At 43.4% G+C, this 21,488-nt stretch overlaps 2 long non-coding RNA genes across 3 annotated transcripts; both read left to right on the top strand.

Annotated features, from left to right (window-relative positions):
- The first annotated feature begins 434 nt into the window (after nt 1-434).
- On the top strand, nt 435-1,151 carry LOC123489805. Its single transcript, XR_006660665.1, has 3 exons — nt 435-807; nt 968-995; nt 1,123-1,151. It is a non-coding gene; the product is annotated as an uncharacterized LOC123489805 (long non-coding RNA).
- A 3,917-nt stretch (nt 1,152-5,068) lies between these two features.
- LOC123489804 lies at nt 5,069-7,557 on the top strand. 2 transcript variants are annotated; one of them, XR_006660664.1, is made up of 4 exons: nt 5,069-5,192; nt 5,353-5,380; nt 5,509-5,538; nt 5,695-6,054. It is a non-coding gene; the product is annotated as an uncharacterized LOC123489804 (long non-coding RNA). The 2 variants fall into 2 exon arrangements; XR_006660663.1 differs by lacking the exon at nt 5,695-6,054 and adding an exon at nt 7,419-7,557 and having other exon boundaries at nt 5,070-5,192.
- The last annotated feature ends 13,931 nt before the right edge of the window (nt 7,558-21,488 follow it).

Genomic DNA, 21,488 nt, shown 5'->3' with positions numbered 1-21,488 from the left:
TGTAAGAGCTTTTGTGCACAAGCCCCTTCAGTGTCATAAATGTAAAAAGATTTGGTCAAGTGTGTGCAGAAGGAAAGAATATCGTAAACCAGATGACGTGAAATGCTGCAGCTGTGGAGGTGAACATGCGCCTAGAGTGCCCTGTTAGGGTGAATGAGAATGAGGTGGTTAAGGAGTGTCCAGCGTGTATCCTATCTGGAGGCGGTGAGAAGATTGGAAGTAACGAATGGCGGGGAAGAAACAATGGTAATAGAGCCACCACGACCAGTGAAGGTTTCTCATCAACCGAGGGATAGTGAAATACTACATGTTAAAAAGGTGGACTTTGTATTATTTATTGCAATGGTCATAAACCGTACAGCACACGTGGAGAAGAAGTCTAAGAAAATTGGAATCATTGTGAATGCCGCTGAACGTTTTTGGGTCTTTGTGATTTCACGGCCGTGCAAGAAATCCTGTCAGTGAATGGACCGCCATCTGTGTAGGGATGTATTTTGGAGTGGACTGTGATTGAAGAAGTGGGATGGGTTTTCTTAGTTGACCTGTTTTATTTTTTATGATGTCGTTTTCCCGCAATGTTTTTTAAAGTTTCTTATTCAATACACCAGCCAGCTGGTGGCGATAATGAACCATTAACATTGGATGACAACCGCCGCTAAACCCCATCGAATAAGAAGCATGTGCTGTCGCGAAATCAGGATTGTCGAATGACACTAAAGTACTGTAGCCTACTCCGGTTTACTTTTGTGTATTATATTATAGTCTACACATCCAAGAGTCACTCTCATTGAACAAAGACTCAAACGGGTAGGTAACATGTCCATATTTGATTTATTCTGTTATAATGCTGTATGCTATGTTGTGTTGGCGCTGTATTATCAGTTTCCTTCTGAGATCGCCTGTGAGAATGCCTGTAGTTCTTTTGTCACTAACAACAACATTAACTGAATCTTTATCTCACTTTTAGCTAGTTGAATCCAAGAAAATGGTGGCTGGTGAGTATAGTTCATTGTTTGGGGGTTAGTTTTGGAGGCAACTGCTTTGTCTAAGAAAAATATTGCATTAGTTTAGTTAACCATAATGATGATGACCTATGTACTGAATGCTTGTTTCTCTATTTAGTATCGGTGATTGCCATGGCAGTTGGAACTTAAAGTGTCCTTTTACCAATTCTTCTAAGAATGAATAGCCTACAGATACATGACTGTAAAAAGGGCTAGCTGGAGCCATCTGAGCGGTTGGCCTTAGATGCCCTCACCAATTAGTGACTTAATGCTGACTCTACTTTGGTCTGACCCCACTACAGGCGGTCCGGCAAGAACCAGGCAGATGTGTTCATATCCAGAGTTTTACCACCACCCATAGTATTAACACACAGACACACTCTTCAGTTATTTAGAAATATACTTTTCTAAACGGAATAACTAACTTTTGAGGTATGACATGCTGTATGTGAACCTAACAGTTGGATATTAAATATTACCCATCTAAGAGAGAAGTTGTTGGGCTCATCCTTATATCCATGCCTTCCAGTACTATTAGTAACTAAGCATCGTTTAGCAGCACAAAACCCCCAACAGTAGGCCCAACTCACTTTCTTAGACGCACGCACAATCTTCCTAGTGAACAGCCAACTTGGTCACCAGCCAAAACTTGCGTCGTCTTCTTCCGATTAAAACACGCCATAGACTGGTGGCCCGTGACTCAGCATAATGGAATCCTGATATTTGTTACTACAAAACTCCAATGTCAAAACAAATGTTTGTCACTTTATTACAATTTAAACAACAGTATGGGGAGACATGTCTACAATCTGCATTCTGCACTGTAATTTTGCCCTCGTGCACATGACAGTAGTGCCATATCTGCTTATGGGAGGTGTGACCCAGAACTCCTGTGTTTTTTGTTTGCTTGTTGAAAGGTTTGTTGTTTGGGCCTGACAGGTACAGCTGCATTGCTCATGGCCCCTGTTGCTTTGGGAGTGATGGGGTTTGGTGCTGGTGGGGTTGCAGCTGGATCAACCGCAGCAGGCATGATGTCTTCTGCAGCCGTGGCCAATGGAGGTGGGGTAGCAGCAGGGAGCCTTGTTGCTGCTCTACAGTCAGCAGGTAAAGATGACAAGAAATTGAATTTTTCAATGTAATGTAAACTAAATTTATCAGGACAGTCTTGTGGTTCTGTCATGATTTTAACTAGTGTGTTGGACATAAATAGGCCTAATCTGGTTGCTGTTCCTCTAGGAGCTGCAGGACTCACTAGTGTGGCCACAGTGGTTGTGGGAAGTGTAGGAGCGGCAGCCGGTGGAGCGGTGGGATGGGTGACGTCGAGTTCAGGGGTGACCTCAACATTCAGCCCTATTGACGCTGGGGTCTCATCCTCGCTATGATTATATTGATAATATCATTGATTATACTGAATATTTGGCTTCGTCCCATACTGTATGTGCTGAGCTGTAGGATAGAAAAGTTGACTATAGCACACAGTGTTATGAGGGTACTGAATGTTCTCATTGATTTCTGACTGATAAAGAGGATGTGTTGAGGTTGATTAGTGAAAAGATCAGTGAGTATTGCAATGCATTCCCCTTGCTATGAAGACTGAAGAAAAATAAATATATTTTCAATTTGCCAAGGAGGTTGTGCTTATTGGTCAATTCCATTTTAATTTGGTCAATGTAAGAGATTAATTGAAATTCGATTACATTTTAATGTAGTGAAAATGCATGAAAACTAAAGGATTTGTCTGTATAAAATGACATTTGTGATTGCAGATTTATAGGCTATAAATATTATTGTAGGCCAACTAATGTGGACGGGGGCCCATTCCATTGAAAATCAGTTCAATGTCTTGGTTTGAAGTTACTTTGAGATCATTGATTTGGGCATGGAATTTACATGTTAAATATCGTATTTACTTCCAGTTCTTTTTAGAGAGAGAGAGAGTAGACTGTTGCTTCTCTGTATTCTGATCTTGGAATTCTCATGTGGGGCCATCACATGTGAGTCATGACACTGAACAATCCTAAGGGTGGAGTGTTTCAGCATGATAAAGTTTAATGAGGTTGGAGGAGGGTTTGGGGGGAGGGTGTGGTAGAAGTTAGGGATTTCTTTGTTTTTGAATTTAATTTTCATGGTAGTACAGAATTGGGCAGATCATGATTGAGGGTACATTCCAGCACAGTAGGTGGCGGCATGCACTTTAAACATTTGTTTGCCGACTGCAATGATATCATAGAGGTAGAGTAATCCCACAGAACAATGACCGATATTTCACCGGAGGTATAAATGTGAAGCATCCGCCTTGCTTTTGCCCTCACTACCAAATATGGTAGTGAGAGGAAGCCCACTGGCTGGAGGTGGGAGAAGATGGAACGAGATGGATTTTGGCCGTCATTCTGCAGATTTTCTCATCGATGAAATATTTTCCAAATCAAATCAAATCAAATCAAATCAAATTTTATTGGTCACATGCGCCGAATACAACAAGTGCAGACATTACAGTGAAATGCTTACTTACGTGATCTCAATGCAATTTTCTGTTCCCAAAACTAGAATATGTTATGAACAGAGTGGGTAAAGTGTTATAGAGTTTACTCTTTGTACAAGTTTTTAAAAATTGCGTTGTTTAGGAGTGCAAAGGAAAATTTAGTTATTAAGCACAAACACTTCATAGTAGGCTTTCCCTAACGGAAGTATGCAGATGCATGCTAGAACGCACCAATAGGATCTCGCTAGCTCGTGCTTGGCTCTGCCCACCTCCTTTCTTGTTCTACCCACTATGACTCATTTGTTCCCATTGGAAACGACAGGTTGTGGTCTATCTTGGTTTAGTTCTAAGAAATATTTGGTAATCCTTTTCCCTTTATCGCAAAGTATAATGGATATATATTATAGTCCAGTTGGGGGCGGTATTGCAACGGTATTGCCGACCGCTGTTAACTCCGAAGAAGATTTCCACAAACGTATTTGTCCAGTAGATGATCACAAAGTTACAGCTCTGACTCATGAGCAAAAGTACTGTAGGCTACCACAGAGTTATTGACTGTACTCTGGACTTGATCATAAACATTTTGAAACAGAGTGTGATCTTACAAGAAGTGGTCTTATTTTGAGTTTGTGTGTTCTGCAGGAGCAGAAGTGTGTTTTAAGACTCAAGATATCGGAGTGAAAGTTTCCTGTGTGTGGATTTTCGTAGCAGGGCGCCTATCAAGTGGTTATTTCTGGGGTGGCGCAAGAAATGAAGGCAGAGGATAATACTGAAGACATCGATGGAGTGGTTGGTGCACGTCGACTGACCTGTATGCTGAAAATAAATTCACTTAATCCATGCGACTGTTTTTGATGAGTCTCTCCCTTCTCATATAAAGTTAGTATTCACGAGATACCCTGTAAGAGCTTTTGTGCACAAGCCCCTTCAGTGTCATAAATGTAAAAGATTTGGTCAAGTGTGTGCAGAAGGAAAGAATATCGTAAACCAGATGACGTGAAATGCTGCAGCTGTGGAGGTGAACATGCGCCTAGAGTGCCCTGTTAGGGTGAATGAGAATGAGGTGGTTAAGGAGTGTCCAGCGTGTATCCTATCTGGAGGCGGTGAGAAGATTGGAAGTAACGAATGGCGGGGAAGAAACAATGGTAATAGAGCCACCACGACCAGTGAAGGTTTCTCATCAACCGAGGGATAGTGAAATACTACATGTTAAAAAGGTGGACTTTGTATTATTTATTGCAATGGTCATAAACCGTACAGCACACGTGGAGAAGAAGTCTAAGAAAATTGGAATCATTGTGAATGCCGCTGAACGTTTTTTGGGTCTTTGTGATTTCACGGCCGTGCAAGAAATCCTGTCAGTGAATGGACCGCCATCTGTGTAGGGATGTATTTTGGAGTGGACTGTGATTGAAGAAGTGGGATGGGTTTTCTTAGTTGACCTGTTTTATTTTTTATGATGTCGTTTTCCCGCAATGTTTTTTAAAGTTTCTTATTCAATACACCAGCCAGCTGGTGGCGATAATGAACCATTAACATTGGATGACAACCGCCGCTAAACCCCATCGAATAAGAAGCATGTGCTGTCGCGAAATCAGATTGTCGAATGACACTAAAGTACTGTAGCCTACTCCGGTTTACTTTTGTGTATTATATTATAGTCTACACATCCAAGAGTCACTCTCATTGAACAAAGACTCAAACGGGTAGGTAACATGTCCATATTTGATTTATTCTGTTATAATGCTGTATGCTATGTTGTGTTGGCGCTGTATTATCAGTTTCCTTCTGAGATCGCCTGTGAGAATGCCTGTAGTTCTTTTGTCACTAACAACAACATTAACTGAATCTTTATCTCACTTTTAGCTAGTTGAATCCAAGAAAATGGTGGCTGGTGAGTATAGTTCATTGTTTGGGGTTAGTTTTGGCAAGGTAACTGCTTTGTCTAAGAAAAATATTGCATTAGTTTAGTTAACCATAATGATGATGACCTATGTACTGAATGCTTGTTTCTCTATTTAGTATCGGTGATTGCCATGGCAGTTGGAACTGGTAAAGTGTCCTTTTACCAATTCTTCTAAGAATGAATAGCCTACAGATACATGACTGTAAAAAGGGCTAGCTGGAGCCATCTGAGCGGTTGGCCTTAGATGCCCTCACCAATTAGTGACTTAATGCTGACTCTACTTTGGTCTGACCCCACTACAGGCGGTCCGGCAAGAACCAGGCAGATGTGTTCATATCCAGAGTTTTACCACCACCCATAGTATTAACACACAGACACACTCTTCAGTTATTTAGAAATATACTTTTTCTAAACGGAATAACTAACTTTTGAGGTATGACATGCTGTATGTGAACCTAACAGTTGGATATTAAATATTACCCATCTAAGAGAGAAGTTGTTGGGCTCATCCTTATATCCATGCCTTCCAGTACTATTAGTAACTAAGCATCGTTTAGCAGCACAAAACCCCCAACAGTAGGCCCAACTCTTCCTGCCATCCAGGACCTCTATACCAGGCGGTGTCAGAGGAAGGCCCTCAAAATTGTCAAAGACTCCAGCCACCCTAGTCATAGACTGTTCTCTCTGCTACCGCACGGCCAAGCGGTACCGGAGTGCCAAGTCTAGGTCCAAAGACTTCTCAACAGCTTCTACCCCCAAGCCATAAGACTCCTGAACAGCTAATCATGGCTACCCGGACTATTTGCACTGCCCCCCCCACCCCATCCTTTTTACGCTGCTGCTACTCTGTTAATTATTTATGCATAGTCACTTTAACTCTACCCACATGTACATATTACCTCAACTACCTCAACTAGCCGGTTTTACTTCTGCTCTTTTTTTCTCAATACTTTTTTTTGTTGTTGTTTTATCTTTACCTTTCTTGTTAAAAATAAATGCACTGTTGGTTAAGGGCTGTAAGTAAGCATTTCACTGTAATGTCTGCACCTGTTGTATTCGGCGCATGTGACCAATAAAATTTGATTTGATTTGATTTGAACTCACTTTCTTAGACACACGCACAATCTTCCTAGTGAACAGTCAACTTGGTCACCAGCCAAAACTTGCGTTGTCTTCTTCCGATTAAAACACTCTGACCTGGGGTGGAAGGGATCAGTCCAAGTGTCCATTCGGGCAAGTTGATTGTTGGAAACCAGGAGGCTAAGATAGACAGCTGAGAAGGGAAGAAGTGACTTGCACATGGCTTTTATTTGATATATATATATATATATATATATATATATATATATATATATACTTACAATGAGGGGATTCAATTAATCTGGCCCGAGCACCTGGGTAGGTGTGTTTTGCACCGGGTGAAAGTTGATTGCATTCGTTTTGGAACCGGGCTGCTTCCTGGGCGTGAGCCAGGTGCCCCGTTCAAAGCCCATGGCCATGTCATCTCAAAACAATATTGACGTAATTAAGCACATGGAGTAATGAGTATGATTCTGTGTTTTCACATGTACAATTGATTTGCTTTTGATAAAAATGCTTTATCTGCCTTCCAAATGAAAAGTAATTTGAAAATTCAAACATATATGTTGTATGTTTCTGGACGATGCACCATGCTGCTTTGTTGACAACATAAGAGTGCCGCAAATTACTGTTCGATTTAAGAAGGGCGCTCCTCCCTCACCGCTTTTGCCCGTTCACGTCACGGGCCATAGACTGGTGGCCCGTGACTCAGCATAATGGAATCCTGATATTTGTTACTACAAAACTCCAATGTCAAAACAAATGTTTGTCACTTTATTACAATTTAAACAACAGAATGGGGAGACATGTCTACAATCTGCATTCTGCACTATAATTTTGCCCTCGTGCACATGACAGTAGTGCCATATCTGCTTATGGGAGGTGTGACCCAGAACTCCTGTGTTTTTGTTTGCTTGTTGAAAGGTTTGTTGTTTGGGCCTGACAGGTACAGCTGCAATGCTCATGGCCCCTGTTGCTTTGGGAGTGATGGGGTTTGGTGCTGGTGGGGTTGCAGCTGGATCAACCGCAGCAGGCATGATGTCTTCTGCAGCCGTGGCCAATGGAGGTGGGGTAGCAGCAGGAGCCTTGTTGCTGCTCTACAGTCAGCAGGTAAAGATGACAAGAAATGGCATTTTTCAATGTAATGTAAACTAAATTTATCAGGACAGTCTTGTTGTTCTGTCATGATTTTAACTAGTATGTTGGACATAAATAGGCCTAATCTGGTTGTTGTTCCTCTAGGAGCTGCAGCACTCACTAGTGTGGCCACAGTGGTTGTGGGAAGTGTAGGAGCGGCAGCCGGTGGAGGGATGGGATGGGTGACGTCGAAGTTCAGGGGGTGACCTCAACATTCAGCCCTATTGACGCTGGGGTCTCATCCTCGCTATGATTATATTGATAATATCATTGATTATACTGAATATTTGGCTTCGTCCCATACTGTATGTGCTGAGCTGTAGGATAGAAAAGTTGACTATAGCACACAGTGTTATGAGGATACTGAATGTTCTCATTGATTTCTGACTGATAAAGAGGATTTGTTGAGTTTGATTAGTGAAAAGATCAGTGAGTATTGCAATGCATTCCCTTGCTATGAAGACTGAATAAATATAAATATATTTTCAACTTGCCAATGAGGTTGTGCTTATTGGTCAATTCCATTTTAATTTGGTCAATGTAAGAGATTAATTGAAATTCGATTACATTTTAATGTAGTGGAAATGCATGAAAACTAAAGCATTTGTCTGTATAAAATGACATTTGTGATTGCAGATTTATAGGCTATAAATATTATTGTAGGCCAACTAATGTGGACGGGGGCCCATTCCATTGAAAATCAGTTCAATGTCTTGGTTTGAAGTTACGTTGAGATCATTGATTTGGGCATGGAATTTACATGTTAAATATCGTATTTACTTCCAGTTCTTTTTATTAGAAAATGTTTTATCTTTGCCAGTGGCTAGGTAAACCAACCCAAAGCGTTGATTGCACTACGTCTACAACCAGGCCTGCGTTTTGTTAATTGTGTGGACTACCCTTTTAAAGTGAGCAGGAACCCAGTGGGCAAAACCTGGTTGAAAAGACGTCAATATGGCGTCTTTTTATGACTTCTTACTCTGGTCGCAAACTGGTAGGAAAATGCCATTATTATTTATTTTTTATACAGTACCAGTCAATTAAAATATATTTGATATTTGAGGTTCTTCAAATAGCCACCCTTTGCCTTGATGACAGCTTTGCACAATCTTGGCATTCGCTCAACCAGCTTCACCGTTAATGCTTTTCCAACAGTCTTGAAGGAGTTCCCACATATGCTGAGCACTTGTTGGCTGCTTTTTCTTCACTCTGCGGTCCGACTCATCCCAAACCATCTCAATTGGGTTGATTTCGGGGGGGATTGTGGAGGCCAGGTCATCTGATGCAGCACTCCATCACTCTCCTTCTTGGTAAAATAGCCCTTACACAGCCTGTTGAAAAACAAATGTTAGTCCCTCTAAGGCCAAACCAGATGGGATGGCGTATCACTGCAGAATGCTGTGGTAGCCATGCTGGTTAAGCGTGCTTTGAGTTCTAAACAAATCACAGACAGTGTCACCAGCAAAGCACACCATAACACCTCCTCCTCCGTAGCTTTACGGTGGGAACTACACATGCAGAGATAATCCGTTCACCCACACCAAGTCTCACAAAGACACAGTGGTTGGAACCAAAAATCTCCAATTTGGACTCCAGACCAAAGGGACGCATTTCCACCGGTCTAATGTCCATTGCTTGTGTTTCTTGGCCCAAGCAGGTCTCTTCTTCTTATTGGTGTCCTTTAGTAGTGTTTTTTTTGCAGCAATTCGACCATGAAGGCCTGATTTACACAGTCCCCTGAACAGTTGATGTTGAGATGTTTCTGTGACTTGAACTCCGTGAAGCATTTATTTGGTCTGCAATTTCTGAGGCTGGTAACTCCTAATGAACTTATCCTCTGCAGCAGAGGTAGCTCTAGGTCTTCCATTCCTGTGGCGGTCCTCATGAGAGCCAGTTTCATCATAGCGCTTGATGCAATATTTAAAAATACAATCAAGGGAAAACACAGGTTGGAAAGCAAATGGATCCTGCTGAAAAGAGAAGACTAATCTGTCTGTAGGCTACCAAGTTATCAACTTCCAAATAGGCCTATTGAGTGAACAGCATTGTTTTTACAAAGTAAAACAAGAGATAAAGCTTTTGGCACGAGTGAGCTGCGCATCATTGGGTGAGTCAGTGAAGCTGGAAATATTTTTAGGACTATAATTTCCTCCACAAGGTCGTTTTGATTGATTTCAGATACTCAGTTTGTCAGTGTCAAAGTACCCTGTCATTTCGATCATTTGTGAGGTATTAAATAAGTATCCAGTCATCTAAAATTATGTAGAATTGCATGAAATTCGTTGAAATTTTTCCTGAACCTAGGCTATAAAAAATGTGTTCAGGTACCTAAGAGCCACCCAGGTCACCCCTCTCTCGGGCTTACTTTTTGTTCCGGCACTTCCCAATTTACAAATTAAGCACTGGGCACTACAGAGGGTAGTGTGTACAGCGCAGATACATCACTGGGGCCAAACATCCTGACATCTAGGGCCTCTATACCAGGTGGTGTCAGAGAAAGGCCCTAAACATTGGGTGGCTGGAGTCTTTCACAAGTCATAGACTGTTCTCTCTGCTACTGCATGGCAAGTGGTACCAGAGCGCCAAGTCTGGGACCAAAAGGCTCCTGAACAGCTTCTACCCCCAAGCCATAAGACTGCTGAACAGTTCATCAAATGGCTACCCGGACTATTTATATTGACACCCTTTTTATTTGTTACTTAATATTTTTCAACAAACTCCCTTGCACTGGCTCTATGCACACTCACTAGACTCTATCTACACACTCATACATACTACACTGACACTCCAACACACACTACATACGCTCACACACACGCATATTGACCCCACACACACTCACACAGACACACTTTCACACTCTTCACATACGCTGCTGAACACTGTTTATTATCTATCCTGATTGCCTAGTCACTTTTACCCCTACCTACATGTACATAATGTATTACCTCAATTACCTCCACTATCTCGTACCCCTGCAAATTGACTCGGTACTGGTACTCCTTGTATATTGCCTTGTTATTTTGTGTTACTATTTCCTATTTCCTATTTTTAACTCTGCATTGTTGAGAATGGGGCTCCTAAGTAAGCATTTCACGGTAAAGTCTACACATGTTGTTTTCGGCATGTGACCAATAACTTTTTATTTTATTTTATATCAAACTAAATAGGCCCGAGCCCAGAATGTTGACTACAGTATGCCATGAGACCCTAAACCGCTTTGGTGCGCTCTGCCAGCTGTTGTTTGCCAACTGTTGTTTGCCAACTGTGCTAAGCTGAATCATGCAAACCCTGCTGAAAAAGAACATTACTCCAGTTGTAATGGTTTTCGTGTCTTATATTCAATGAGTGTATGGCCCACAAATACTATGCACATGTTTATATACACTGAACAAAAATATAAACGCAACATGCAACAATTTCAAAAATACAGTTCATATAATTTACAGTTCATATAAAGAAGTCAGTCAACTGAAATAAATTCATTAGGCCCTAATCTATGGATTTCACATGACTGGTCAGGGGTGCAGCCACGGGTGGGCCTGGGATCCAGGCCCACCCATTGGGGAGCCAGGCCCAGCCAATCAGAATGAGTTCATCCCCACAAAATGGGTTTATTACAGACAGAAATACTCCTCAGCACCCCCCCAAAAAGACGTCATGATAAAGACGTCTTAATCTGGTTGTGATCTGGTTATATGAAGTGCATACCAGATTTCAACCAGAAAAATCGTATTTTATAACGTTGTATGCCCACTGGGAAGAACAACACACACCTAGGGAAAATTTGGGGAGAGATTGGAAAACCTTGTCTCTCAGAGAGGACTTTTTCAATATCATAAATTATCATAAACAAATAATTTTGTTGTATTTCTAAACATAAATGATCTCCAGTTTCCCAAAAGCATTGTAGCACTAAGATCACCTTTCATCCATTTAGTTTTAATGGAATTAAGATGATCTTAGTGCTACGATGCTTTTGGGAAACCCAGCCCTGTTGGGAAGCATCAGGAAACAGGCTGCTTGGGAAGGAGCCATACGCTGCATTCATAACCAAGTGGGAGGTGGGAATTTAACAGTTGTGAAGTTGTAAATACTAGTTGAATGCATTCATGTGCTTTGAACTCGTTGAGAAACTAAAAGTACAGCTATCATGCTTGCAAACAAATTATAGTGTTCAAAAACCACATTAGATTGCTTTTTATAAATAATATTTTGTTGCATTTTAACTGCAACAATAAAACTTATTGAGGTCATTTCCTTAATAGGTGACCGGTGACATCAGAGGTCACCATGTGGGAGAATTCAGAGCTCGGAATGATAGACGAATTTCCCACTATCAATTACCCATTGGAGGGGCCGTTCAAGTGGATTTTTCCCTTTCGTGTGGTAAATTCCCACTTCCCACATGGTTATGAACGCAGCAATAGACCATATATACAGGGAGGAGTAAGTCCTCTGACATCACATTGCTTGGTTTGTGTGTTTGACTGAGGCTCCTTCAGTTTCAAGAACGTCAATGGACAACATCAACATGGGTGAGCTTTATTGATCAATAACTCTGTGTAATATTGGGAAGTATTTGGCATAATAAACACGTTTCCATCAACAGTTTTTATGCGCGTAAAGTCATACTGTATAAAAAAACAGAGGATTTGATCCTGAGGTGCGTTCAGTTCGCTTGAACGTTTGCTATGTTGCGGAATGGTTTGTACTGAACGAGGGAGGGAGGGAGGGGTTGGTTATGGGTTGGGGAACGCTGTCACCTTTAAATACGTCACTCATTGCTTCAAGCCACACCTCGGCACACCCACCAAACGGGAGAAAACGTACAGTGCATTTGGAAAGTATTCAGACCCTGATATGAGGATTTGTGATAAAATATTCATTAAGGTGTGTAAACTCCTAAGCTGAATGAGTGACAATGAACAGGGACACACCATGTGTTAGTGGTATCACGAGTGAGGAAAAGAAGGTCAGTGTGCCAAGATAGATTTGGGGCCACTGGTGCTAATCTTAGGATGGGTGCGTGATGGAATGGCCTGGCTAGGGTGCCACACGACACCAAGGAGAGGAATGATATGTAGGAAGTGAGTGGCAGTTTAGTAATAGTTAGCAACTGGGTATGATAAAAGTAGGTTGGAAGGGCATTATATAAGTTGAAAGATGTGGTAAGGAAGTCATTCATATGATAAGAGGCAAAGCACGTTTGTCTTATTATATGATCCAGTACTGAAATAAATGTAAATCAAACTTCCATCTGAGTGTCGACTGCTCTCTTGCATCCTGAACTTCTCAATACCAGAAACTCATCATAACAGACCCCCTTCCCTTTTTTTCCCACATTTTGTTACATAACAGCCTTATTCTTCACACCATACCCCATAATGACAAAGTTAAAACAGGTTTTTAGAAATTGTTGCACATTTATATATAACAAAAAGTATTGCTATGAGACTCAATTGAGCTCAGGTGCCTGCTGTTTCCATTGATCATCCTTGAGATGTTTCTACAACTTGATTGGAGTCCACCTGTGGTAAATTCAATTGATTGGGCATGATTTGGAAAAGCACACACCTGTCTACATAAGGTCCCACAGTTGACAGTGTATGTCAGCTCAAAAACCAAGCCATGAAGTTGAAGGAATTGTCCGTCGAGTTCCGAGACAGGATTGTGTTGAGGCACAGATCTGGGGAAGGGTACCAAAACATTTCTGCAGCATTGAAGGTCCCCAAGAACACCGTGGCCTCCATCATTCTTAAATGGAAGAAGTTTGGAACCACCAAGACTCTTCCTAGAACCACCAAAACTGAGCAACCAGGGGAGAAGGGCCTTGGTCAGGGAGGTGACCAAGAACCCAATGGTAACTGACAGAGCCCCAGAGTTCCTCTGTGGAGATGGGAGAACCTTCCAGAACAACAATCATCTCTGCAGGACTCCACCAATCAGATCTTTATGGTAGTGGCCAGATGGAAGCCACTCCTCAGTAAAAGGCATATGACAGCCCGCTTGGAGTTTGCCAAAAGGCACCTAAAGGACTCTCAGACCAGGAGAAACAAGATTCTCTGGTCTGATGAAACCAAGATTGAACTCTTTGGCCTGAAAACCAAGCGTCACGTCTGGAGGAAACCTGGCAACATCCCCACGGTGAAGCATGGTGGTGCTAGCATCATGCTGTGGGGACTGGGAGACTAGTCAGGATTGAGGGAAAGATGAACGGAGCAAAGTACAGAGAGATCCTTGATGAAAACCTGCTCTAGAGCGCTAAGGACTTCAGACTGGGGCGAAGGTTCACCTTCCAACAGGACAACGACCCTAAGCACACAGCCAAGACAACGCAGGAGTGGCTTCAGGACAAGTCTCTGAATGTCATTGAGTAGCCCAGCTAGAGCCCGGACTTGAACCCGATCGAACATCTCTGGAGAGACCTGAAAATAGCTGTGCAGCAACGCTCCCCATCAAACCTGACAGAGCTTGAGAGGATCTGCAGAGAGGAATGGGAGAAACTCCCCAAATACAGGTGTGCCAAGTTTTTAGCGTCATACCCAAGAAGACTCAAGGCTGTAATCACTGCCAAAGGTGCTTCAACAAAGTACTGAGTAAAGAGTCTGAATACTTAAGTAAATGTCATATTTCAGTTTCTAAACATTTCTAAACCTGTTTTTGCTTTGTCATTATGGGGTATTGTGTGTAGATTGATTTTGTGGGAAATTATTTTAAAATCAATTTTAGAATAAGGCTGTAACGTAACAAAATGTGGAATAAGCCAAGGGGTCTGAATACTTTCTGAATGCACTGTAGCTCAGTCTTTGGTGTGTTCAGTTCGCTTGAACGTTTGCTACGTTGCGGAATAGTTTGTACTGAATGACACTTTTCCCCAAAATGATCTTGTACGCTCTTGAACAGACTTTGAGGTACATTTGCTACCATTTGGTGGGTGTGGCGAGGTGTGGCTTGAAGCAATGAGTGACGTATTTAAAGGACAGTGGCCATGCTGACAGCGTCCCCCAACCCCTCCCTGTTTTTCAATTGGTTGTTCAGTACATCACCGTTTCCGTTCAATTGAATGTTCCAGAACGTAAAAACATACTGAACGCAGCCCTGTTCAAGAACGTTTTGGGGTAACGTGTCGTTCAGTACAAACCGTTCCGCAACGCAGGAAACATTCAAGCGAACTGAACGCACCTGTCTGTCAAGTTGCTAGCTCACGTCTAAATTCTCAAACTAAATACATATTGCAATTCCAACCACAAAATGTCTAAATACAACAACTTGTCTAGCTAACAGCTGATGTTTGTTTTTGACTTTGTTATAAATTCTAATTCTATTTTCGAGGCTCCACATGTTGTCATGGAAAATATTAATGATATTTCCAACAAACAATGAGCAGTTGAAACTAGCCAGCCAGCTAACTAATTAACTAGCTACTTGCTATTAGCCACCGTTAGCGGTTTTCACCCAGAACATCGGATTTTCTGCCGGAATAACTGAATCACTGGACCTTAACACCGGATCTAGCTAGCCGCAACCGAATGGATGTTGCTGTAGGCTAATCACTACTGCCCCCGAAGCACCAGTTAACCTTGAGCCTTGAGCTAGCCCCGGCTATCACCTCTCTGTCTACCGGACGGGAGTAGCCAGCTAACCAGCTAACTAGCTACTTGCTATTAGCCACCGTTAGCGGCTTTTCTCCATTGTCCGTGGCCTGCACTACCTACCAGCCAGCTCTAGCCTGGACTGTTATCGGCCAGTCTGCACTGTCTGCACAGCGCGTTATCGACCCAGAACCTATCTGATTTTCTGCCAGAATCACTGGACCTTTAACACTGGATAATTGCAACTAGCTAGCTGCAACCAAATGAACGTTGTTTTTGGCTAATCAGCCTTGAGCTAGCCTTGAGTCAGGCACATCTCCCGGCTATCTACCTCTCTGTCAACCGGACGGGACCTCCTAGATTCGACACGGAGCCCTGCCGATCCATCACGACTGGTCTGCCAACGTAATCGTCTGTGGTTTCAACAGGCTTCCAGTTGCGACGACCACGAAGATCCATCTGCTAGCCCCGGCCCGCTAGCACACGCAAACAACAACCGTGCTTCCTGCTCGCTGTGCTGAAGCACCAATTTGAACTGCTCTCGGACTCACATATTGCTGTTCACTGGACCTTATGATCACTCAGCTGCACAGCTGATGCCTGCTGGACTGTTCCTTTACACGGTACCCTGTTCTGTTTAGCCTCAGGCCAAACTTTATCGCCATTACCAGTTGTTGTCTTAGCTCTCTCTAATAACACCTGTGATTGCTTTATGCCTCTCTCCCATGTCAATATGCCTTGCCTATTGCTGTTTCAGTTAGTTCTTATTATACACTGATCAAAAAAATAAAGGGAACACTAAAATAACACATCCTAGATCTGAATGAATGAAATAATCTTATTAAATACTTTTTTCTTTACATAGTTGAATGTGCTGACAACAAAATCACACACAAATGATCAATGGAAATCAAATGTATCAACCCATGGAGGTCTGGATTTGGAGTCACCCTCAAAATTAAAGTGGAAAACCACACTACAGGCTGATCCAACTTTGATGTAATGTCCTTAAAATAAGTCAAAATGAGGCTCAGTAGTGTGTGTGGCCTCCACGTGCCTGTATGACCTCCCTACAACGCCTGGGCATGCTCCTGATGAGGTGGCAGATGGTCTCCTGAGGGATCTCCTCCCAGACCTGGACTAAAGCATCCGCCAACTCCTGGACAGTCTGTGGTGCAATGTGGCGTTGGTGGATGGAGCGAGACATGATGTCCCAGATGTGCTCAATTGGATTCAGGTCTGGGAACGGGCGGGCCAGTCCATAGCATCAATGCCTTCCTCTTGCAGGAACTGCTGACACACTCCAGCCACATGAGGTCTTGCATTGTCTTGCGTTAGGAGGAACCCAGGGCCAACCGCACCAGCATATGGTCTCACAAGGGGTCTGAGGATCTCATCTCGATACCTAATGGCAGTCAGGCTACCTCTGGCGAGCACATGGAGGGCTGTGCGGCCCCCCAAAGAAATGCCACCCCACACCATGACTGACCCACCGCCAAACCGGTCATGCTGGAGGATGTTGCAGGCAGCAGAACATTCTCCACGGTGTCTCCAGACTCTGTCACGTCTGTCACGTGCTCAGTGTGAACCTGCTTTCATCTGTGAAGAGCACAGGGTGCCAGTGGCAAATTTGCCAATCTTGGTGTTCTCTGGCAAATGCCAAACGTCCTGCACAGTGTTGGGCTGTAAGCACAACCCCCACCTGTGGACGTCGGGCCCTCATACCACCCTCATGGAGTCTGTTTCTGACCGTTTGAGCAGACACATGCACATTTGTGGCCTGCTGGAGGTCATTTTGCAGGGCTCTGGCAGTGCTCCTCCTGCTCCTCCTTGCACAAAGGCGGAGGTAGCAGTCCTGCTGCTGGGTTGTTGCCCTCCTACGGCCTCCTCCACATCTCCTGATGTACTGGCCTGTCTTCTGGTAGCGCCTCCATGCTCTGGACACTACGCTGACAGACACAGCAAACCTTCTTGCCACAGCTCGCATTGATGTGCCATCCTGGATGAGCTGCACTACCTGAGCCACTTGTGTGGGTTGTAGACTCCGTCTCATGCTACCACTAGAGTGAAAGCACCGCCAGCATTCAAAAGTGACCAAAACATCAGCCAGGAAGCATAGGAACTGAGAAGTGGTCTGTGGTCACCACCTGCAAAACCAGTCCTTTATTGGGGGTGTCTTGCTAATTGCCTATAATTTCCACCTGTTGTCTATTCCATTTGCACAACAGCATGTGAAATGTATTGTCAATCAGTGTTGATTCCTAAGTGGACAGTTTGATTTCATAGAAGTGTGATTGACTTGGAGTTACATTGTGTTGTTTAAGTGTTCCCTTTAATTTTTTTGAGCAGTGTACAATTTCACTGTAGAACCCCAAGTCCCTCTCAAACTACCTCAAATAGTTCCTTTGTTCCACCCCCCATACACGCCAAGACCGGCTCAATCGGTGCCTCCAGTGATGCTATCTCTTTCATTGTTACCCAACGCTTAGGTTTACCTCCACTGTACTCATATCCTTCCATATACTTGTCTGTACATAATGCCCTGAATCTTTTCTACAACGCCCGGAAATCTGCCCCCTTTATTCTCTGTACCCAACGCACTAGAAGACCAGTTCTTAAAGCCTTTAGCCGTATCCTTATTCTAGTCCTCCTCTGTTCTTCTGGTGATGTAGAGGCTAACCCAGGCCCTGCAGCCCCCAGTATCACTCCTACTCCCCAGGAGATATAATTTGTTGACTTCTGTAACCGTAAAAGCCTTGGTTTTCTGCACGTTAACATCAGAAGCCTCCTTCCTAAGTTTGAGTTATTCACTGCGTTAGCACACTCCGCCAACCCTGATGTTCTAGCAGTGTCTGAATCCTGGCTTAGGAAGGCCACCAAAAATTCTGAAATTTCCATCCCCAACTACAACATTTTCCGTCTCGATAGAACTGCCAAAGGGGGGTGGGGTTGCAATCTACTGTAGAGAGAGCCTGCAGAGCTCTATCATACTATCCAGGTCTGTGCCCAAACAGTTTGAGCTTCTACTTCTAAAAATCAACCTTTCCAGAAATAAGTATCTCACTGTTGCCGCTTGCTACAGACCCCCCTCATCCCCGAGGTGTGCCCTTGACACCATATGTGAACTGATTGCACCCCATCTATCCTCAGAGTTCGTACTGCTTGGTGACCTAAACTGGGATATGCTTAACACCCCGGCCATCCTACAATCCAAACTAGATGCCCTCAATCTCACACAAATTATCAACGAACCTACCAGGTACAACCCTAAATCCGTAAACATGGGTACCCTCATAGATATCATCCTGACTAACTTACCCTCTAAATACACCTCCGCTGTCTTCAACCAGGATCTCAGCGATCACTGCCTTATTGCCTGCGTCCGTAAAGGGTCCGCGGTCAAACGACCACCCCTCATCACTGTCAAACTCTCCCTAAAACACTTTAGCGAGCAGGCCTTCCTAACTGACCTGGCCCAGGTATCCTGGATGGATATAGATCTCATTCCGTCAGTAGAGGATGCCTGGTTGTTCTTTTAAAAGTAATTTCCTCTCAATCTTAAATAAACATGCCCCATTCAAAAAATATAGAACTAAGAACAGATATAGCCCCTGGTTCTCCTCAGACTTGACTGCCCTTGACCAGCTCAAAAACATCCTGTGGCGTACTGCATTAGCATCAAATAGCCCCCGCGATATGCAACTTTTCAGGGAAGTTAGGAACCAATATACACAAGCAGTTAGGAAAGCAAAGGCTAACTTTTTCAAACAGAAATTTGCATCCTGTAGCACTCCAAAAAGTTTTGGGACACTGTAAAGTCCATTGAGAATAAGAGCACCTCCTCCCAGCTGCCCACTGCACTGAGACTAGGAAACACTATCACCACCGATAAATCTACAATAATCGAGAATTTCAGCAAGCATTTTGCTACGGCTGGCCATGCTTTCCACCTGGCTACCACTATCCCGGCCACCAGCTCTGCACCCTCCGCTGCAACTTGCCCATGCTCCCCCCGCATCTCCTTCACACAAATTCAGACAGCTGATGTTCTGAAAGAGCTGCAAAATCTGGACCCCTCCAAATCATCTGGGCTAGACAATCTGGACCCTTTCTTTCTAAAACTAGCCGCCGAAATTGTCGCAACTCCTATTACTAGCCTGTTCAACCTCTCTTTCGTAACGTCTGAGATCCCCAGAGATTGGAAAGCTGCCGCGGTCATCCCCCTCTTCAAAGGGGGTGACACTCTAGATCCAAACTGTTACAGACCTATATCCATCCTTCCCTGCCTTTCGAAAGTTTTGAAAGCCAAGTTAACAAACAGATCACCGACCATTTCGAATCCCACCGTACCTTCTCCGCTATGCAATCTGGTTTCCGAGCTGGTCATGGGTGCACCTCAGCCACGCTCAAGGTCCTAAACGATATTATAACCGCGATCGATAAAAGACAGTACTGTGCAGCCGTCTTCATCGACCTGGCCAAGGCTTTTGACTCTGTCAACCACCACATTCTTATTGGCAGACTAAATAGCGTTGGTTTCCCAAATGACTGCCTTGCCTGGTTCACCAACTACTTCTCAGATAGAGTTCAATGTGTCAAATCGGAGGGCCTATGGGGGAGCCACAGGCTTCAATTCTTGGGCCGACTCTTTTCTCTGTGTATATCAATGATGTCGCTCTTGCTGCTGGTGACTCTCAGATCCACCTCTACGCCGACGACACCATTTTGTATACATCTGGCCCTTCATTGGACACTGTGTTAACAAACCTCCAAACGAGCTTCAATGCCATACAACACTCCTTCAGTAGCCTCCAACTGCTCATAAACACTAGTAAAACTAAATGCATGCTCTTCAATCGAACGCTGCTGGCACCCGCCCAACCGACTGTAGTTGTCCACATACTCTGACCTAGAGTATGTGGACAACTACACATACCTAGGTGTCTGGTTAGACTGTAAACTCTCCTTCCAGACTCACATTAAGAATCTCCAATCCAAAGTTAAATCTAGATTCTGCTTCCTATTTCGCAACAAAGCCTCCTTCACTCATGCTGCCAAACATGCCCTCGTAAAACGGACTATCCTACCAATCCTTGACTTCGGTGATGTCATTTACGAAATAGCCTCCAACACTCTACTCAGCAAATTGGATGTAGTCTATCACAGTGCCATCCGTTTTGTCACCAAAGCCCCATATACTACCCACCACTGTGACCTGTACGCTCTTGTTGGCTGGTCCTCACTACATATTCGTCGCCAAACCCACTGGCTCCAGGCCATCTATAAATCACTGCTAGGCAAATCCCCGCCTTATCTTAGCTCATTGGTCACCATAGCAACACCCACCCGTAGTATGTGTTCCAGTAGGTATATCTCACTGGTCATCCCCAAAGCCAACACCTCCTTTGGCCGCCATTCCTTCCAGTTCTCTGCTGCCAATGACTGGAACGAATTGCAAAAATCTCTGAAGCTGGAGACTCCTATCTCCCTCACTAACTTTAAGCATCAGTTGTCAGAGCACCTTACCGATCACTGCACCTTTACACAGCCCATCTGAAATTAGCCCACCCAACTACCTCATCCCCATATTGTTATTTATTTAGCTCATTTGCACCCCAGTATCTCTATTTGCACATCATCTCTTGCACATCTATCATTCCAGTGTTAATACTAATTGTAATTGTTTTGCACTATAGCCTATTTATTGCCTTACCTCCATAACTTGCTACATTTGCACACACCGTATATATATTTTCTGTTGTATTTTTGACTTTATGTTTTGTTTTACCCATATGTAACTCTGTGTTGTTGTTTTTATCGCACTGCTTTGCTTTATCTTGGCCAGGTCGCAGTTGTAAATGAGAACTTGTTCTCAACTGGCTTACCTGGTTAAATAAAGGTTAAATAAAAAAAATAAAATAATTAAAAAAACTCTGCCGTAAATCCAGCGCATTTTGAATGTGAGATTGCCGAAAGGCCAGTCTCTTTGGCAATGACAAGGAGTAGAATGTTAGCTAAAGAGACTGGTCCTTAGACTAGGTGGAAATTCCTTTATGCGCAAATTGATTTAATAACCATCATATTGAAGTAAACTTGGAGTCACGCGATGATATGCTGTGTGGTCCTCCCACTACGACTTGGGAAACCATGCAGTTTATTAGGCTACAGATTATATAAATGATGATGAACTTCACAGGGTGGTGAAAGGGCACAGTGATTAACTTTGCATGAAAATCTGTCACAAATTGGATGGAAACCTAGCTACTGTTAGCCTACTGCATTAC

This window comes from Coregonus clupeaformis, unplaced genomic scaffold (assembly GCF_020615455.1).
Source record: "Coregonus clupeaformis isolate EN_2021a unplaced genomic scaffold, ASM2061545v1 scaf3325, whole genome shotgun sequence".
In the NCBI taxonomy this organism is placed as follows: domain Eukaryota; kingdom Metazoa; phylum Chordata; class Actinopteri; order Salmoniformes; family Salmonidae; genus Coregonus; species Coregonus clupeaformis.
This window is presented reverse-complemented; position numbering and strand designations above follow the sequence as displayed.